The sequence below is a fragment of the Sciurus vulgaris genome, assembly GCF_902686455.1.
Source record: "Sciurus vulgaris genome assembly, chromosome: X".
In the NCBI taxonomy this organism is placed as follows: domain Eukaryota; kingdom Metazoa; phylum Chordata; class Mammalia; order Rodentia; family Sciuridae; genus Sciurus; species Sciurus vulgaris.
In genome coordinates, this window is record NC_136471.1 from 83,272,676 (window position 1) to 83,286,849 (window position 14,174).

The following is a 14,174-nucleotide window of genomic DNA, read 5'->3' on the forward strand; positions in this document are numbered from 1 at the left end:
ATACACGCTTTTATAAGTCATCCTGTCTGTGTTGTCTATTATAGCAGCACATATGAACAAAGATAGTAACTAATGTTGAAAATTTCATAGTCTTCACTGGTAGTGTGTATGAATTGTCTTCCTACATTTTAAAGAATATTTACCTGTTATAATGCATAGTTTATATTAGACAATGAGTAAATGACAGTTAACCTGATTAAGGGTTTATTTTTATTTTTGGTCAGAACAGAGGCCATTCTTAAATTTTAAGCATTTCCACAGCCTAACTGCATGGTTTTGGGTAAATTGCTTGACCCTCTTGAGCCTCAGTTTGATTATTTTAACTAGGTCTGTAGATAGGTATAACTCAAGATTTCCTTGAAACTCAGAAAAATTCCAAGAAGAAAGGTTTGGATGGGTGAAAAGAGATTGACACTTAGAGGTATAAAGGGAGAGGATAGAAGGACTAAATGACTAAAATCATCTATTTTCATCTATTTTCTTAATGAAAAAGATAAGGATCAATATTTATCGACTGATAATTGGGTGTCAAAATAAGGACTTTATTAGGGTGCCAAAGTAGGAATTTTGTCTGTAAAGGTATACATTTTTGAATAGCTCTCTGCAGAGGATAGGAGGAGCCTCTTCTTGGAAAGGAAAGAAGAGAATCCACTATGAGAGCATTTGAGAACAGTGTACCCAAACTCGATTGGGCATCAAAAGCACCTGAAGTGTTTGCTAAAACTGTTTTGGGTCTACTTCTGGAATTTTCTGATTCAGGAGGTCCAGGGTTGAACAAGATAATTTACATTTAAAACAAGTTTCCAGACAATAATGCTGCTGTTGATTAAATGCCACACATTTATAGAGTCACTGCTATAGCATGTGGGGACAAGGCACAATTGGCATCAAACAGATCTGACTGACAGTCCTGGATCAATTATCATTTTCTCTCTGTATGACTACGAATAAGATTTTTAACCTCTCTGTATCTTGGTTTTCATCTGAAAGAGAAGTGATAAACAAAGCATCTATATCAGAAGATCTTTGTAAAAAACTGGACATGTGAACCATTTAGAACAGGACCTGATGGTGGCTTGAAAGTAACTTGGGTAATCAAGAAGAGTTGAAAATTCCACAGGATTGGGAGCTCGCTTTTTATGCCAAACTCTCTTTTCTGCCCTTTTCTATCCCAAAGTCCAAGCCTTTAGATAGCCTCATCCTCACTGACTTTTTATTGATTGACTTCTAGGGATATCTCTGGAGAGGACTGATCCTTGATGCTTAGTAGCAGTTCTATCTGCAGTCTCTGTATTTTAGACTGCTTTCATTTTCTCCTTATATTGTCCATTATAAATATTCCAGAGCAGTCTGTGAAGGTCCCAACCTGTCTAATTAACATCACATTTTCCTATGAGGAGTCAACTTGCATTTCACTGAGTAGAGACCCAGGCAAGACCTGCAAATCACTCCTGGGAAGAAATCCTGAATCTTGAAAGGTAGACGGAGAATACCCCAAAATATAAAGTCTTCTCTGAAGAAATTACTCAGAATCCAAACAGGCTGGAGTTATATATAAAGAGAATACCCTGGGTTGGGGTTGTGGCCCAGGGGCAGAGCACTTGCCTACCACATGTCGGGGGACACTGGGTTCGGTTCCCAGCACCACATATAAATAAATAAAATAAAGGTCCATCAACAACTAAAAATAGATTTGATTTAAAAACAAAAAATGAGAATGACCCTGGCTGCCCCACTCCAAACCTGTTCCTTCTTTCTGATTGTTAGAAAGCCATTCTTAATATTGTGCAAAAATCTTTCTGCTTTTACATACTATCCACAGGTCCTCATGTTGCCCCATGAAATCACTCATACTCAACTGTTCCTTCTACCATGAGGCTGCCCCTAATATATTGGCAGAAAGTGAATCTTGCCAAACCAAATACAGTGGGAGTGTGGTGATAGTGCAATTGGTATCTAGGTAGTCCAACACTAGTAAAGAGAATAAGAATTTTAATACCCGTCCTCTGGGAACTACATAAATCTCTTAGATGTGTATGAGTCTTTAGATATATATGTACCTTTTACTGTTGCCACCCACCATACCTTTATTCTTTTGCATTTTTCCTTATTTTTTAATTAAAGTTATTATTTTGCATCAGGGCATTATGTTACATATTGCTTTTAAGATTAAAGTAAGTTTAAAAACCCTAATACTTTACAAAATGCTGTTATAGAGCTTTATTGCCACTGACCTGTAAGTAGGATTTTTTATGAGTGGTTACCATGGGGCTCACATCAAACACCTTAGAGATAAAAATGTCTATTTGAAGTTGGTACCAATTTAATTTAGACTATGTTAAAAACTACACTTCCTCTTCTTCATATTCTTTTATCATTGTCACAATTTACATATTTTATATACTATATTTATTAAAGAATTATTGTAGCTATAATTATGTTTAATATTTTTTATGGTTTATATATTAGGTGTTCCCCCAAAAGCTCATATGTGAGACAATGCAAGAAGGATTGGAAGAGAAATGGTTGGATTATGAGAGCCTTAACTCAATCTGTGGGTTAATCCCCTGATGGGATTAACTGAGTATGTGGGTAGGGTGTGGCTGGAGGAGGTTGGTCTTTGGGGGCATGTCTTTAGGGTCTATATTTATATCTGGTGAGTGGAGTTTCTCTCTGCTCTCTGATCATCATGTGAGCCACTTCCTTCCACCACACTCTTCTGTCATGAGGTCCTGCCTCACCTCAAGCCCTGAGGAATGGAGTTGGGTGTCCATGGACTGCGACCTCTGAAACCGTGAGTGCCAAATAAACTTTTCCTCCTCTACAGTTGTTCTGGTTAGGTCTTTAGTCACAGCAGTGAAAAAACTTACTAAAATAATATTTTTGTTTTTACTTTTATATTTTGTGCCTTGTGCACCATTATTATCATATCACAGTATTCTGAATTTGACAATATTCTTACCTTTACAGTGAGTGTTATATACTTCCATGTTTTCGTGCTGTTTGGATCTTTTTATTTCAACTTACTAAATTCACTTTACCTTTTTTGGTAAGACAAGTCTTATATTGATTAACTCCTACCACTTCTGTTTATCTGGATATGTTCTCATCTTGCCTTTGCCAAACATAGTTTTCAACGTTGGCAGTATCTTTTTTTCTTTCAGCAATTTGAATATATTATCTCACTCTGTTCTGTGTTACAAGGCTTCTACTGAGATGCACACATATTCTTATTATGAGGGCTCACTTGTATGTAATGAGTTGATTCTATCTTCCTTCTTTCAAAATTCTTTCCTTTTGTCTTTTGAGAATTTGATCATAATGCATCTTGTTGAAGAGTCCTTCATATTTAGTTACGTTGGAGTTATTTGGGCTTCATGGATCTAGATTTTCTTTTTCCTCTCCAGATCCAGAAGGTTTTCTGTCGTTATTTATTTCAATTAGCCTTTCTTCCCTTTCACTTTCCCTTCTAAGACTGCCATATAGTATATATTGGTTTTCTTGATAGTGCCCCATAGTTCCTGTAGATTTTCTTCCTATATTATATTTTTGTTGTTTTGCCTGGGTAACTTCAAATGACCTACCTTCATGGTCATAGATTCTTTCTTCTGACTGATCAGGTCTGTTTTTGAAGTTCTCTATGGAAACTCTTTGTTCAGTCAGAGTTCTTTAGTTTTAGAATTTCTGTTTGATGGTTATATATAATCTCACTCTTTTTTGAACAGCTAAATTTCTTTAAACATCATTTTTCTGATTATCTTTGTCTTATCTATGTTCTCTTGTACTTCACTGAGCTTCTGTAGGATGATTGTTTTACGCCACTCCTATTAAATAAGGTACTACAAATTCTAGCTAAAACAATTAGGCAAGAGAAGGAATAAAAAAACAACAGGAAGTGTTCAAATTACTGAAGTTTGAAGATGACATGATATCATATTTAGAAGATCCAAAAAGTTCTGGAAAGTGCTGAAACTAATAAAAAATTCAGCAAAGTAGCATGTTACAAAATCAATATACAGCAACCTAAAGTTTTTCTATACACTAATAATGATCTGCTAAGAAAGAAAACAGGAAAATAATTTCACTAACAATAACCTCAAAAATACGTAGGAATAAATCTAATCAAGGGGGTGAAAGACTTCTACAATGGTAACTATGAAATACTGAAGAAAAATATCTCAAGAAGATACAAGAAGATGGAAAAATCTTTCATGTTCATGGATAGGCAGAATTAACATTGTTAAAATGGCTATACTACCAAAAGTAACAGGCAAATTTAATGCAATGCCCATCAAAATACCAATGACATTCTTTACAGAACTAGAAAAAAAAGGTCCTAAAATTCATTTGGAAGAATAAAAGATCTAGAATAGCCAAAGAAATTCTAAACTAAAAATACAATGCTGGAAGCATCACAACACCTGATTTCAAATTATACTATAGAGGTTTAACAACACAAACTGCATGGTATTGTATTAAAAAGAAATACAGAGAAAAATTGATCAGAGTAGAAGACATAGCAACAAACCCACACATATATAGTCATCTGATCCTTGACAAATGTGCCAAAAATATACATTGAACAAAAGATAGCCTTTTTAACAAACAGTGTTGGGAAAATTGGTTATCTATATAGAGAAGAATGAGACAAGATTCTTATCTGTCACCCTGCACAAAGGTCAACTCAAAATGGACCAAAGACCTATGCACATTCCTAGAATAAATTGCAGGGTCAACACTCCAACAAATAGGCACAGGCAATGATTTTCTCAATAGAACTACTAAAGATCAGGAAACAATGTCAAGTGTCGATAAATGGGATGACATCAAATTAAAAAGTTTCTGCACAGCAAATGAAACAAGAATATGAAGAAAGAACCCATAGAATGGGAGAGAAATCTTTTTTAGTTACTATTCTGACAGAGGATTAATATTCAGAATATTTAAAGAACTCAAAACACTTAACACCAAAACCAAACAGCCCCATTCATAAATTGGCAAATTAACAAAACAAACACCAAAAAAAAAAAAAAAAAAAGAAATACAAGTGACTAACAAATATGTGAACAACCACTCAACACCATTTGTAATTAGGGAAATACAAATTAAAACAATCCTGAGATTTCTTCTCACTCCAGTTAGAAAGGCACCCATTAAGAACACAAACAATAATAAATGATGGAGAGGATGTGGAAAAAAGGAACACTTTAAAACTGTTGGTGGGATTTTTAATTAGTTTATCCACTATGGAAATCAGTATGAAGCATCCTCAAAAGACTAGAAGTAGAACTACCAAATGATCCAGCTATACCACTCCTCAGTTTTTATCCTCAATAATTAAAGTCAGCATACTATAACAATACAAACATACCCATGTTTATAGAAACACAATTCGTAGTAGTGAAACCATGGATTCAGCCTAGATGACCATCAATGGATGAATGGATAAATAAAATGTGGTATATAAACACAATTGAGTTTTTTTCACAACTGAGTTTTATTCAGTCACACATAATAATGAAATTATGTCATTTGTAGGAAAATGAATAGAATTTGATAGCATTATGCTAAGCAAAATAAGTCACAGAAAGTTGAGGTCATAGTTTTTCTCTCATATGTGTGTATGAACTAAAGAGGACAAAGGAAAAGAAAGGGGAATATTAAGAAATTCAAGGGAGATTGGTAGAGTAGAAGAAAATGAACAGGGAGAAGGAGGATGGGAGAGAAAGGGGAACTACTTGGAAATAATAGTGATCAAATTATATTATTATATTATATGTATGTACAAATATGTAACACAAATCCCACCATTATGTACAACTAAAGTGCACTGATAAAAATATGAAAAAAATAATTGTCTTGAATTATTTGTCAGGCAGTTCATAAATCTCCATTTCTTTAGAATTGGTTACTGGTGCTTAATTTTCTTCATTTGGTAGTATCATGCTTCCCAGATGATTTGGGATCTTTGTTAATTTGCATTGGTGTCTACACATTTGAAGGAATAGGACCACCTTATTCAAGCTTTGATAGTCTGGATTCAGCAGTGAATGCCCTTATACAAATCCACCCATCCAGAAATTCTGAGCAAGTTCTCATTCGGGGTCTAGATGTAGAATCTTCTGGCAGGCTGGCCTGGTACCTGGATCAGCAAATAGGGCAGGTTTGAATCTTGAGTGCATGGGATGGGTTGGCTTGGTGCCAGGGTTCAGTGTGGCTGACCTGTTAATTGAATCCTCAGGGAAGAACATGGAACCTGGATCCATTGGGATGTTCCTGGAGCGTAGTTTCATTGGGACAAGCCTGGATTCTGGGTCTTCAGGGACTGGCCTGAAAGCTATGTCTTATAGGGGTTAGTTTGGAGTCTGGGATTCATGGGATCAGGCCTGGAGCCTACGTCTATGGATGCTGGTCTAAGACTGTAGTAGGCCTCTAGGCATTATCTATAGTTTTACTGATCTAGAATTTGATGCTGTCAGTTCTGGCCTGGTGCTGAGGATACTCTGGAGCTTGAGTTTGGCCTGGAGCTTGAATGTATACATATTTTTCTGGAGTCTGTTGTCTCTGGGGGCTGGCCTGGTGCCAGGTAGTCCTAGAGCCTGGAGCCATATGGATCAGCCCGGGTTAACTAGGTCTGCAAGTGCCAGCCTGGAGTCTGGGAGCACAGGGGCTGACCTGGTTTTGAGTTGGACCCAGAGTCTCAGTTTGTGGGTGACAGCATGGTGCCATGGTCCTTTGCAAAATGTAGTACTTCACTCTCTTCCTCCTTATGGAGGCTTTCTCTCTCCACACCACTACTACCTGGTTAGGGGAGGTGTAATGTGGGTAATTTGAAACTTCCTTTCCCACCCTCTCAATGCCTCTTTTCTTTTGTTTCTTCTTCTTTTATATTTGTTTGAGTTTTTTTTTTTTTTTTTTTTTTTTTTTTTTTTTTTTTTATTGCTTGTTTGTTTTTGCTGAGTTTTGTACCCAGGGACTCTATACCACTGAACTACATCCTCAGTCCTTTTTAATGTTTTATTTTGATACAGTATCACACTAAGTTGCTGATGCTGGTCGGGTATTTAAGATCCTCCTGCCTCATCTTCCTGAGTCCCTAGGATTTCAGACATGTGGTTTCTGTGCTATACTAGGCACAGTAATCTCTTACCCGGATTCCTCGGCTCTTGTTAAGGTACTTTTGCATATGGGCACTTTTTCAAATTGATGTTTCTGCAAGGGACAAGTTCTGCAAAGTGCTATTCCACCATCTTATGTTTTTCTTTTTGGTACTGGAGATTGGACTCAGGAGCATTTAACCACTGAGCCACATCCCCAGCCCTCTTTTTGTATTTTATTTAGAGATAAGATCTCACTGAGTTGGTTAGGGATGCACTAAGGTGCTGAGGCTGACTTTGAACTCACCATCCTCTTGTCTCAGGCTCCTGAGCCACTGGGATTACTGGCATGCACCACTGTGCCTAACCACAATTCCACCATCTTGCCGATATCACTCCCACTTAATATTTTACATGTTCTTTTTTTAAAAATTTTGAAATGAAGCTAATCATGAATGTGCTCTAAAGGGGTAGTGAAATAACTTACATAAACTGCTTAGAACAGTACCTGCATATAGTACTCATTTAACAGATAGCAATTCTGCACTTTCTAATTAGTAAATTGGCATAAAAATAGTAATTTACTTTTTAATGATTATAAAAATCAAATGCTATGCCTCCACATTACTTTAAAGCAATATTAATAAACATAGTTATATAGAAAAGTCAGGATTTTGGGAACTACTGGACAATATGTGTCAGGCTTCTGGACCTAGGCCTGCTGAAGTACTTTCAGAGAAGACATAGGGATTTAGCTACTTGTCTCAGTCAAAATCACATTCTTTCAGATGGGGTTTGAGTCAGGCAAAAATAAGAAGTATGACAAAAATGTAGACCAATAAGGTTTGACTGAGAATAGGAAACAGTTGGGGAGGGTGTGTCTTAGTTCATTCTGGCTTCTAAAACAAAACACCATAAACTGAATGACTTATAAATAAATAAATTTATTTCACACAGTTCTATAAGTTGGGACATCCAAGACTAAGTAAGGTGCCAGTAGATTCACTGTCTGGTGAGGGTTCACTTCCTAGATGTTTCTTCTTGTTGTGTCTCCATGTGGTAGAAAGCCCAAGGGATCTCTGTGGTTTATATTAATTTTCTTGCAAGGGAACTAGTCCCATTTATGAGATCTCTGCCATCTCATGACCTAATCACCCCACAAAACACCATTTCCAAATACTCTCCCATGGGGGTTAAGTTTCAACATATGAATTCTGGGAAAGCCAAACACTCAGACTATAACAGAGGGCAAAATGTAAATAACTATAGCCTTAATAATCACCATCATCCTAATGGATGTCAGTCATTGAGTTCCTGTGTCTGGAACTGGGTTGGGAAGGCTCTAAATGCTCTTCTTCAATCTTCCTAAAAAATCTTGTTTCTTTCCTTCTTTATAGATGTGGATAGTGAGGTTCAGAAATGTTTTGTTACTTATTCAAAAATAACATAGTATATAAGGTAGTATGTGATATATGTGGAATATCAACTCAGAATCCAAATCATTTTATTGCTATGTCATGTGCTTACTTATTGGAGAAAGACAATATGATATGATATGCTTAGAATCAGATCCTGGCTTTCATTCTAGATTGAATGTGTACTTACTATGGACTTCTTCTCTGTGAAGAAAATAATACCTAGTTATTATAGTTGCTATTAGACCTGGAATGTTCCCCCAAATTCTCATATGTTGAAGACTTTCTCCCCAATTCAGCAATGTACAGAGGTGGGGCTTTTAAGAACTGATTGAATTATGAGTGCTCTAGCACCATCAGTGGATTAATCTATTCAACTGAATAATAATTAGAATGAAATACTGGGAGGTGGGACCTAGTTAGAGGAAGTAGATCATAGGGGTTATGCACTAGAAGAGTTATTCTTTCCCCAGTCCCTTCCTCTCTTTTTTCTTACTCTGATCTCCAGTTGTCATGAGATGAGAAGCTTCCCTCCAACATGCCAGTAAGATATGATATTCAACCTTACCTCAGTCCCAAAGCAATGGAGCCAGAAGACCATGGACTAAAACTTCTAAAATTGTGAATCAAAATAAATCGTTCCACTTTAAGTTTTTTATTGTAAGGTATTTTGGTCATAATGATGAAAAACTGACTAGCACACTACTTTAAAGTGTTGTTCTATGAGATAAATGAGTTCATGTGAATAAAATGTGATGAGGGACCCAGCCTCACCAAACATTCATGGCATGAGACAAAGGAGAATATGCAAAGACACAATCTAAAAAGGAAGGGTTTAAGAATTAGAAGGAAACCAGGGGAGTTTCTTTTTTCTTTCCCCAACACAAGAAAGAATGTTTTCCAAAGTAAACAGTGAGTGACCAGCCCTGGAATAAAGCTGTGGGTAAATAAGAAAATGAGAGAAAATATTCCCTAAAGTTTGGCAGTAAAGAGGTCCCTTGTGATCTGAGAGAGAACACATGGGGCTAGAAGCCAGATTGCAATAGATTGGGAAGCTAGTGGAAAGTGAAGACATGGAAATAATGACTAGACATGGAATAGCAGACTATATGGACAAAACTTTAACTGAGAAAGGAAGAGAGATGAGACTGCTAGTTAAGAAGGAGGCAGTGTAGAAGTAAGACTGAGTTAATTTTATAGTGGGAGGAATTTGAACATATTCATAGGTAGAGAAGGTGAGCATCAGAGAGAAGGTAAATAAAAATGATACAGAAACTCTGTGTATGTATAATATGTCAAAATCTACTCTACTGTCATATATATCTAAAAAGAACAAAAAAATTGCTGAGAAAAAAATGATACCAGAGTTGCTGGAGATAATTGATGAAGCATAGTCCATAGGGACAGGGGAAGAAAAGATACTCATTACCTTCTCTTCAACAAGAGGAAAAGCTAGGCTGGGTGTGGAGAGAGACAGAGAGAGAGGATGGGAGAGAGAGGGAGGGAGAGAAGGACCTTACATGTATGAACAAAGGAGGTAGATTAATTGACTATTAGCATCTGTTTTCTTTTCTTTTCTTTCTTTTTTTTTGGTATTGGAGATTGAACTCAGGGGCTGGGAGTTCAATCTGAGGAATGTGAACCACTGAGTCACATCCCCAGTTCTATTTTATATTTTATTTAGAGACAGAGTCTCACTGGGTTACTTAGTGCCTCACTAAGTTATGAGGCTGGCTTTAAACTCATTATCCTCTTGTCTCTGACTCTCAAGCCACTGGGATTACAGGCATGTGCCACTACACCCAGCCAGCATGTTTTATTGATGAAGAGGACAGAAGTCCATTTTCTTGATTAAGTATTAGGTGCCAGACTTTAGGGATAAGGTGGAGGCTTATAATAGTTCTCCAGGAATGATGGGAAGAGTTTCTGGATGGGAAGAGCTTCTAATTGGAAATGAAAGAGAGCATTCACTTTTGAGTGTGGCAGTGAATTTTCAGGTATTAGCAATTCTTGAGAATCCTATATCAGTTCCCACTTATTGGTTATGGTACCATGGAACATTACTTATCATTTCTGTGACTCAATTTCCTTATCTATAAAATAGGGGTGATATAAATGATATTTATCTCATAGGGTTATTGTGATTACTAAGTGAGATCTTGCATTTAGCACAGGGCCTAACATATACAGGTGATCAAGTTCTAATTGAGTTTGGCTATTGTTATTACTTTGGATACGGCTCCAATTTTTGGCAATCTACAAGTATGGTGGCTCACTTGAGGCTTAGGAGCACATACAGAAGGATGAAATCAGATGTGAGCATTATCCTCCTTGGGTTCACTCATTCAATTATTTATTAATTAAGCTATTTAATGTATATTTATATACAGTAGAAAATATATAAAATATATTGAGTGCTTTATAAGTCCTTGGTATTATTTTGCATGTGGGAATTAGTGAAATGACAGAGGAGGTGCCTACCACACAGGTTCACACTCCAGTGAGAGAAGTTAGAATCAGGCAAAAGGGACAAAGAGGATTGCTCAGAAATACCCCATCATTTGATGGGAGTAGAGAAGGAGAATCCAGAGAAAGTTTTAAATGATTAAATAGAGGATCCATAGCTTCCCTGAAAGTCAAGGGAAGAGTAAGGGAAGAAACAAGCCAAAAATATGTATATTTTAGAGAATTCAAAAAAGAAGATAGAAAGAACCTACAAGGCTGATATCAAGAAATTCATGAATGTAATGAGTTTAGAAATGAAGAGGTAAAGGTGAGGATATGAAATGACTATGAAAACTTCTTTCTAGAATCTTGGTTCAGAATGGAAAGGTAGAGGTTAGGGAAAGGATCTAGAGGAAGAGAGACTATGAAAACACATGAAAAGGAAAGTAGATCAGAAAAGAAGTGATAACACAGATGAAGAAATTAGTCTCCAGCAGGAAGAAGCTCCAAGATAAGAGACAAGAATGAGTTTGAATGTGGAGAAATCAGAAGTTGTTTAGAGAGTTTAAGCCTGTTGCTCTTTTATGTTCTCAGCAGAACTGGAGGTGAAGTTTTCTACTAGGAGGTTAAGGGTTGGTTTTGTGCTTGCCTAAGTGGAGTGAGTTTGAAACAGTAATTTGGAGCAAGTGGAGTAGAAGATGATTAAAATGAGAGAAAAGACTTAAAATGAACTATGCTAGAAATCAACTGAATTTTGAAAAATACCATAACTAGAAGTAACTTTCTCATACCCCAGCTTTCTAATCCAGAATACCCAAGCATGTACGCCATTGCATCAGACAGCTATGGTTAAAGTTATCTGCACATTTTCCCACAAGCTTACTAAAAGACACCAGAAACTGATCCTGTATTCAGAGATATCCCTCAAGATACTACAGTACAAAGGGGCTGCCCCACAGACACCAGCATCTACTGTTACTTCAGCTTGTACCTCTGTTCCTCTTTCAGTCTTCACAGAGGCTATAAGGGCACTAGTCTTACTAAACAAACATGAGGTTCCCTCATAAGAAATCACCCTGCCTGCCTGTTACACTAGAATTAGAGGCTATTCAGTCTTCTCTAAACCTAGCCAAGGACAGTATTTCTGTGTGCAAACCTAGATAATCTCTGAGAAGAACTAGAAGTTAGTAGCAGAGATCCCAAAATCTCTCACTGGGCTCCAGAAGAAACTTTCTGTCCCCAGAAATAGGTGGGGTGGGGGTTCTGTCCAATTAGGATAGTTATAGCAGTGAAGTATAGTTACAGAAACTCATTGTTTGGGATTACTCTGTTTGGGTAAATGAAATTATTCCAGTCAATCATGAGAGGAGAGGTTGCAGGGAGTCTCCAAGAAATGAGCTGACATACCTTCAGTTCTGACTGACTGTGTGGCTGGAATGACTTAGGGCTGAGAATCTTAACTCTTCCCACTGCCACACTGCACCTCACATACTTGGGGCTAGTCCTGGGGCAAAGTCTACCTATGGAGTCCAAAAGCCCTGGGAATTTCATTAGCTTATTATTAAGGTGTTCAGGAAAGTATTATAAAAAATGATAAGGTAACATTTGAGTATAAATCTGGTGAAAGTGAGGGAAGTATTAGTGAAGGTAGTTATGGAAAGAAGTGTCCAGGCTGAAAGAGCAGCAAATACAAAGACCAGCCTGAAGCATGCTTTGAGTGGTAGAATAAAGAGCAAGGAGGTCACTATGGTTGGGTGCAGTAGTCAAGTCGAGTGCAGGAATGAGATTAAAGATATATGGGCAGATTGTGGGTGGGATGGAGTGGGCCAGATTGTGAACTCTCATAGACCATAATTGAGGACCTTGACTTTTACTAGGAATAAGAAACCAGTCAGTGGAATGGTTTGGACAGACTTGGACTGATTTACGTTTTGAAAGGGTCACTCTGACTGCTATACTGAGACTTGACTGTAGTGGTATGACTTTAAGATCAAGGAGTCCTATAATGATTATTTTCACTAAAGTAATTACAGTGAAGGTACTGAGAAAATGTGGAATTTGGGGTATTTTGGAGACAGAGATGATTGGATGTGCTGATGGGTTGAATATGAAGTGAGAAAAAAGAGTCAAAAGAATGAATCTAGTGTTTTTGGCCTCATTGGTTAATGAGAGGATAAATTAATTAATTCATGCAAAACTGTTGGAACATTGCCTGAAAAGTGCTCTGTGAGGGTCAGCTACCATTGTAGTATTATTGGACAAGATATGGTAGAGGGCAGTGTTAGCTTTACAGTTTTTGCTTATCATCATTTTCTAAATAATCTGACAAAAGCTTGTGAACTCTGAAGTTGCCTTAGTACCTTCATCTCACGTTGATTTCAGTACTCCAGGCAGCATCATAGAGTACAAGGAACCTCTTTATCCGTAAGGGATAGTAATCACTATTTCACAGGACTTCTGTAAGCTTCAAAGGGGCACATTTGCATGACTTATAGATTAGTTTGGTTCTGAAATGATCCCCAGAAGCTCATGTGTTAAAGAACTGGTCACCAGCTTGTGGCATTATTGGGAAATGGTGGAACCTTTAAAAGGTAGGGCCCAGTGGGAGGCCTTCTGGTCATTGGGGGTATGCCCTTGAGGGAGATAATGGAACCCAGATCTCTCCTCTATTCTCTCTTTTGCATCCTGGCCATGAAGTGAATGGCTTAACCCCACTATAACCCTGCACTCTGCCATGATGTTCAAAAGCAATAGAGCCAAAAAACATGGACTGAAACCTCCAAAACTGGGAGCCAAAATAAACATTTCCTGTATATAAGTTTGTCATCTCAGATATTTTGTTTTAACAATGGAATACTCACTAACACAAGAGATGCTCAGGAAAGACTGTTCCTAACCACCTTCTAGATGCTCACTTTGAAGTGTGGTCTGTGTCCTAGCACCATCTGAATCACCTAGGGACTCTGTTAGAAAGCCAAAATGTTGGCCCCACAGCAGAGCTACTAAATCAGAATTTGTGTTAATAAAATTCCTAGGTGATTCTGTGTGCACATTAACATTTGAAAAGCACTGCTCTATTGTTTCAAGGTCATCTAGTCCAAGAACCTCTTCAGGTTACAAAGGCAGAGAAAGAAAGAGACACTTATATGATTTTTACACATGCCAAGACTCCTAAATCCCAAGCCACGTTTCTTTCTGCTACAGTATAGTCTCAAGA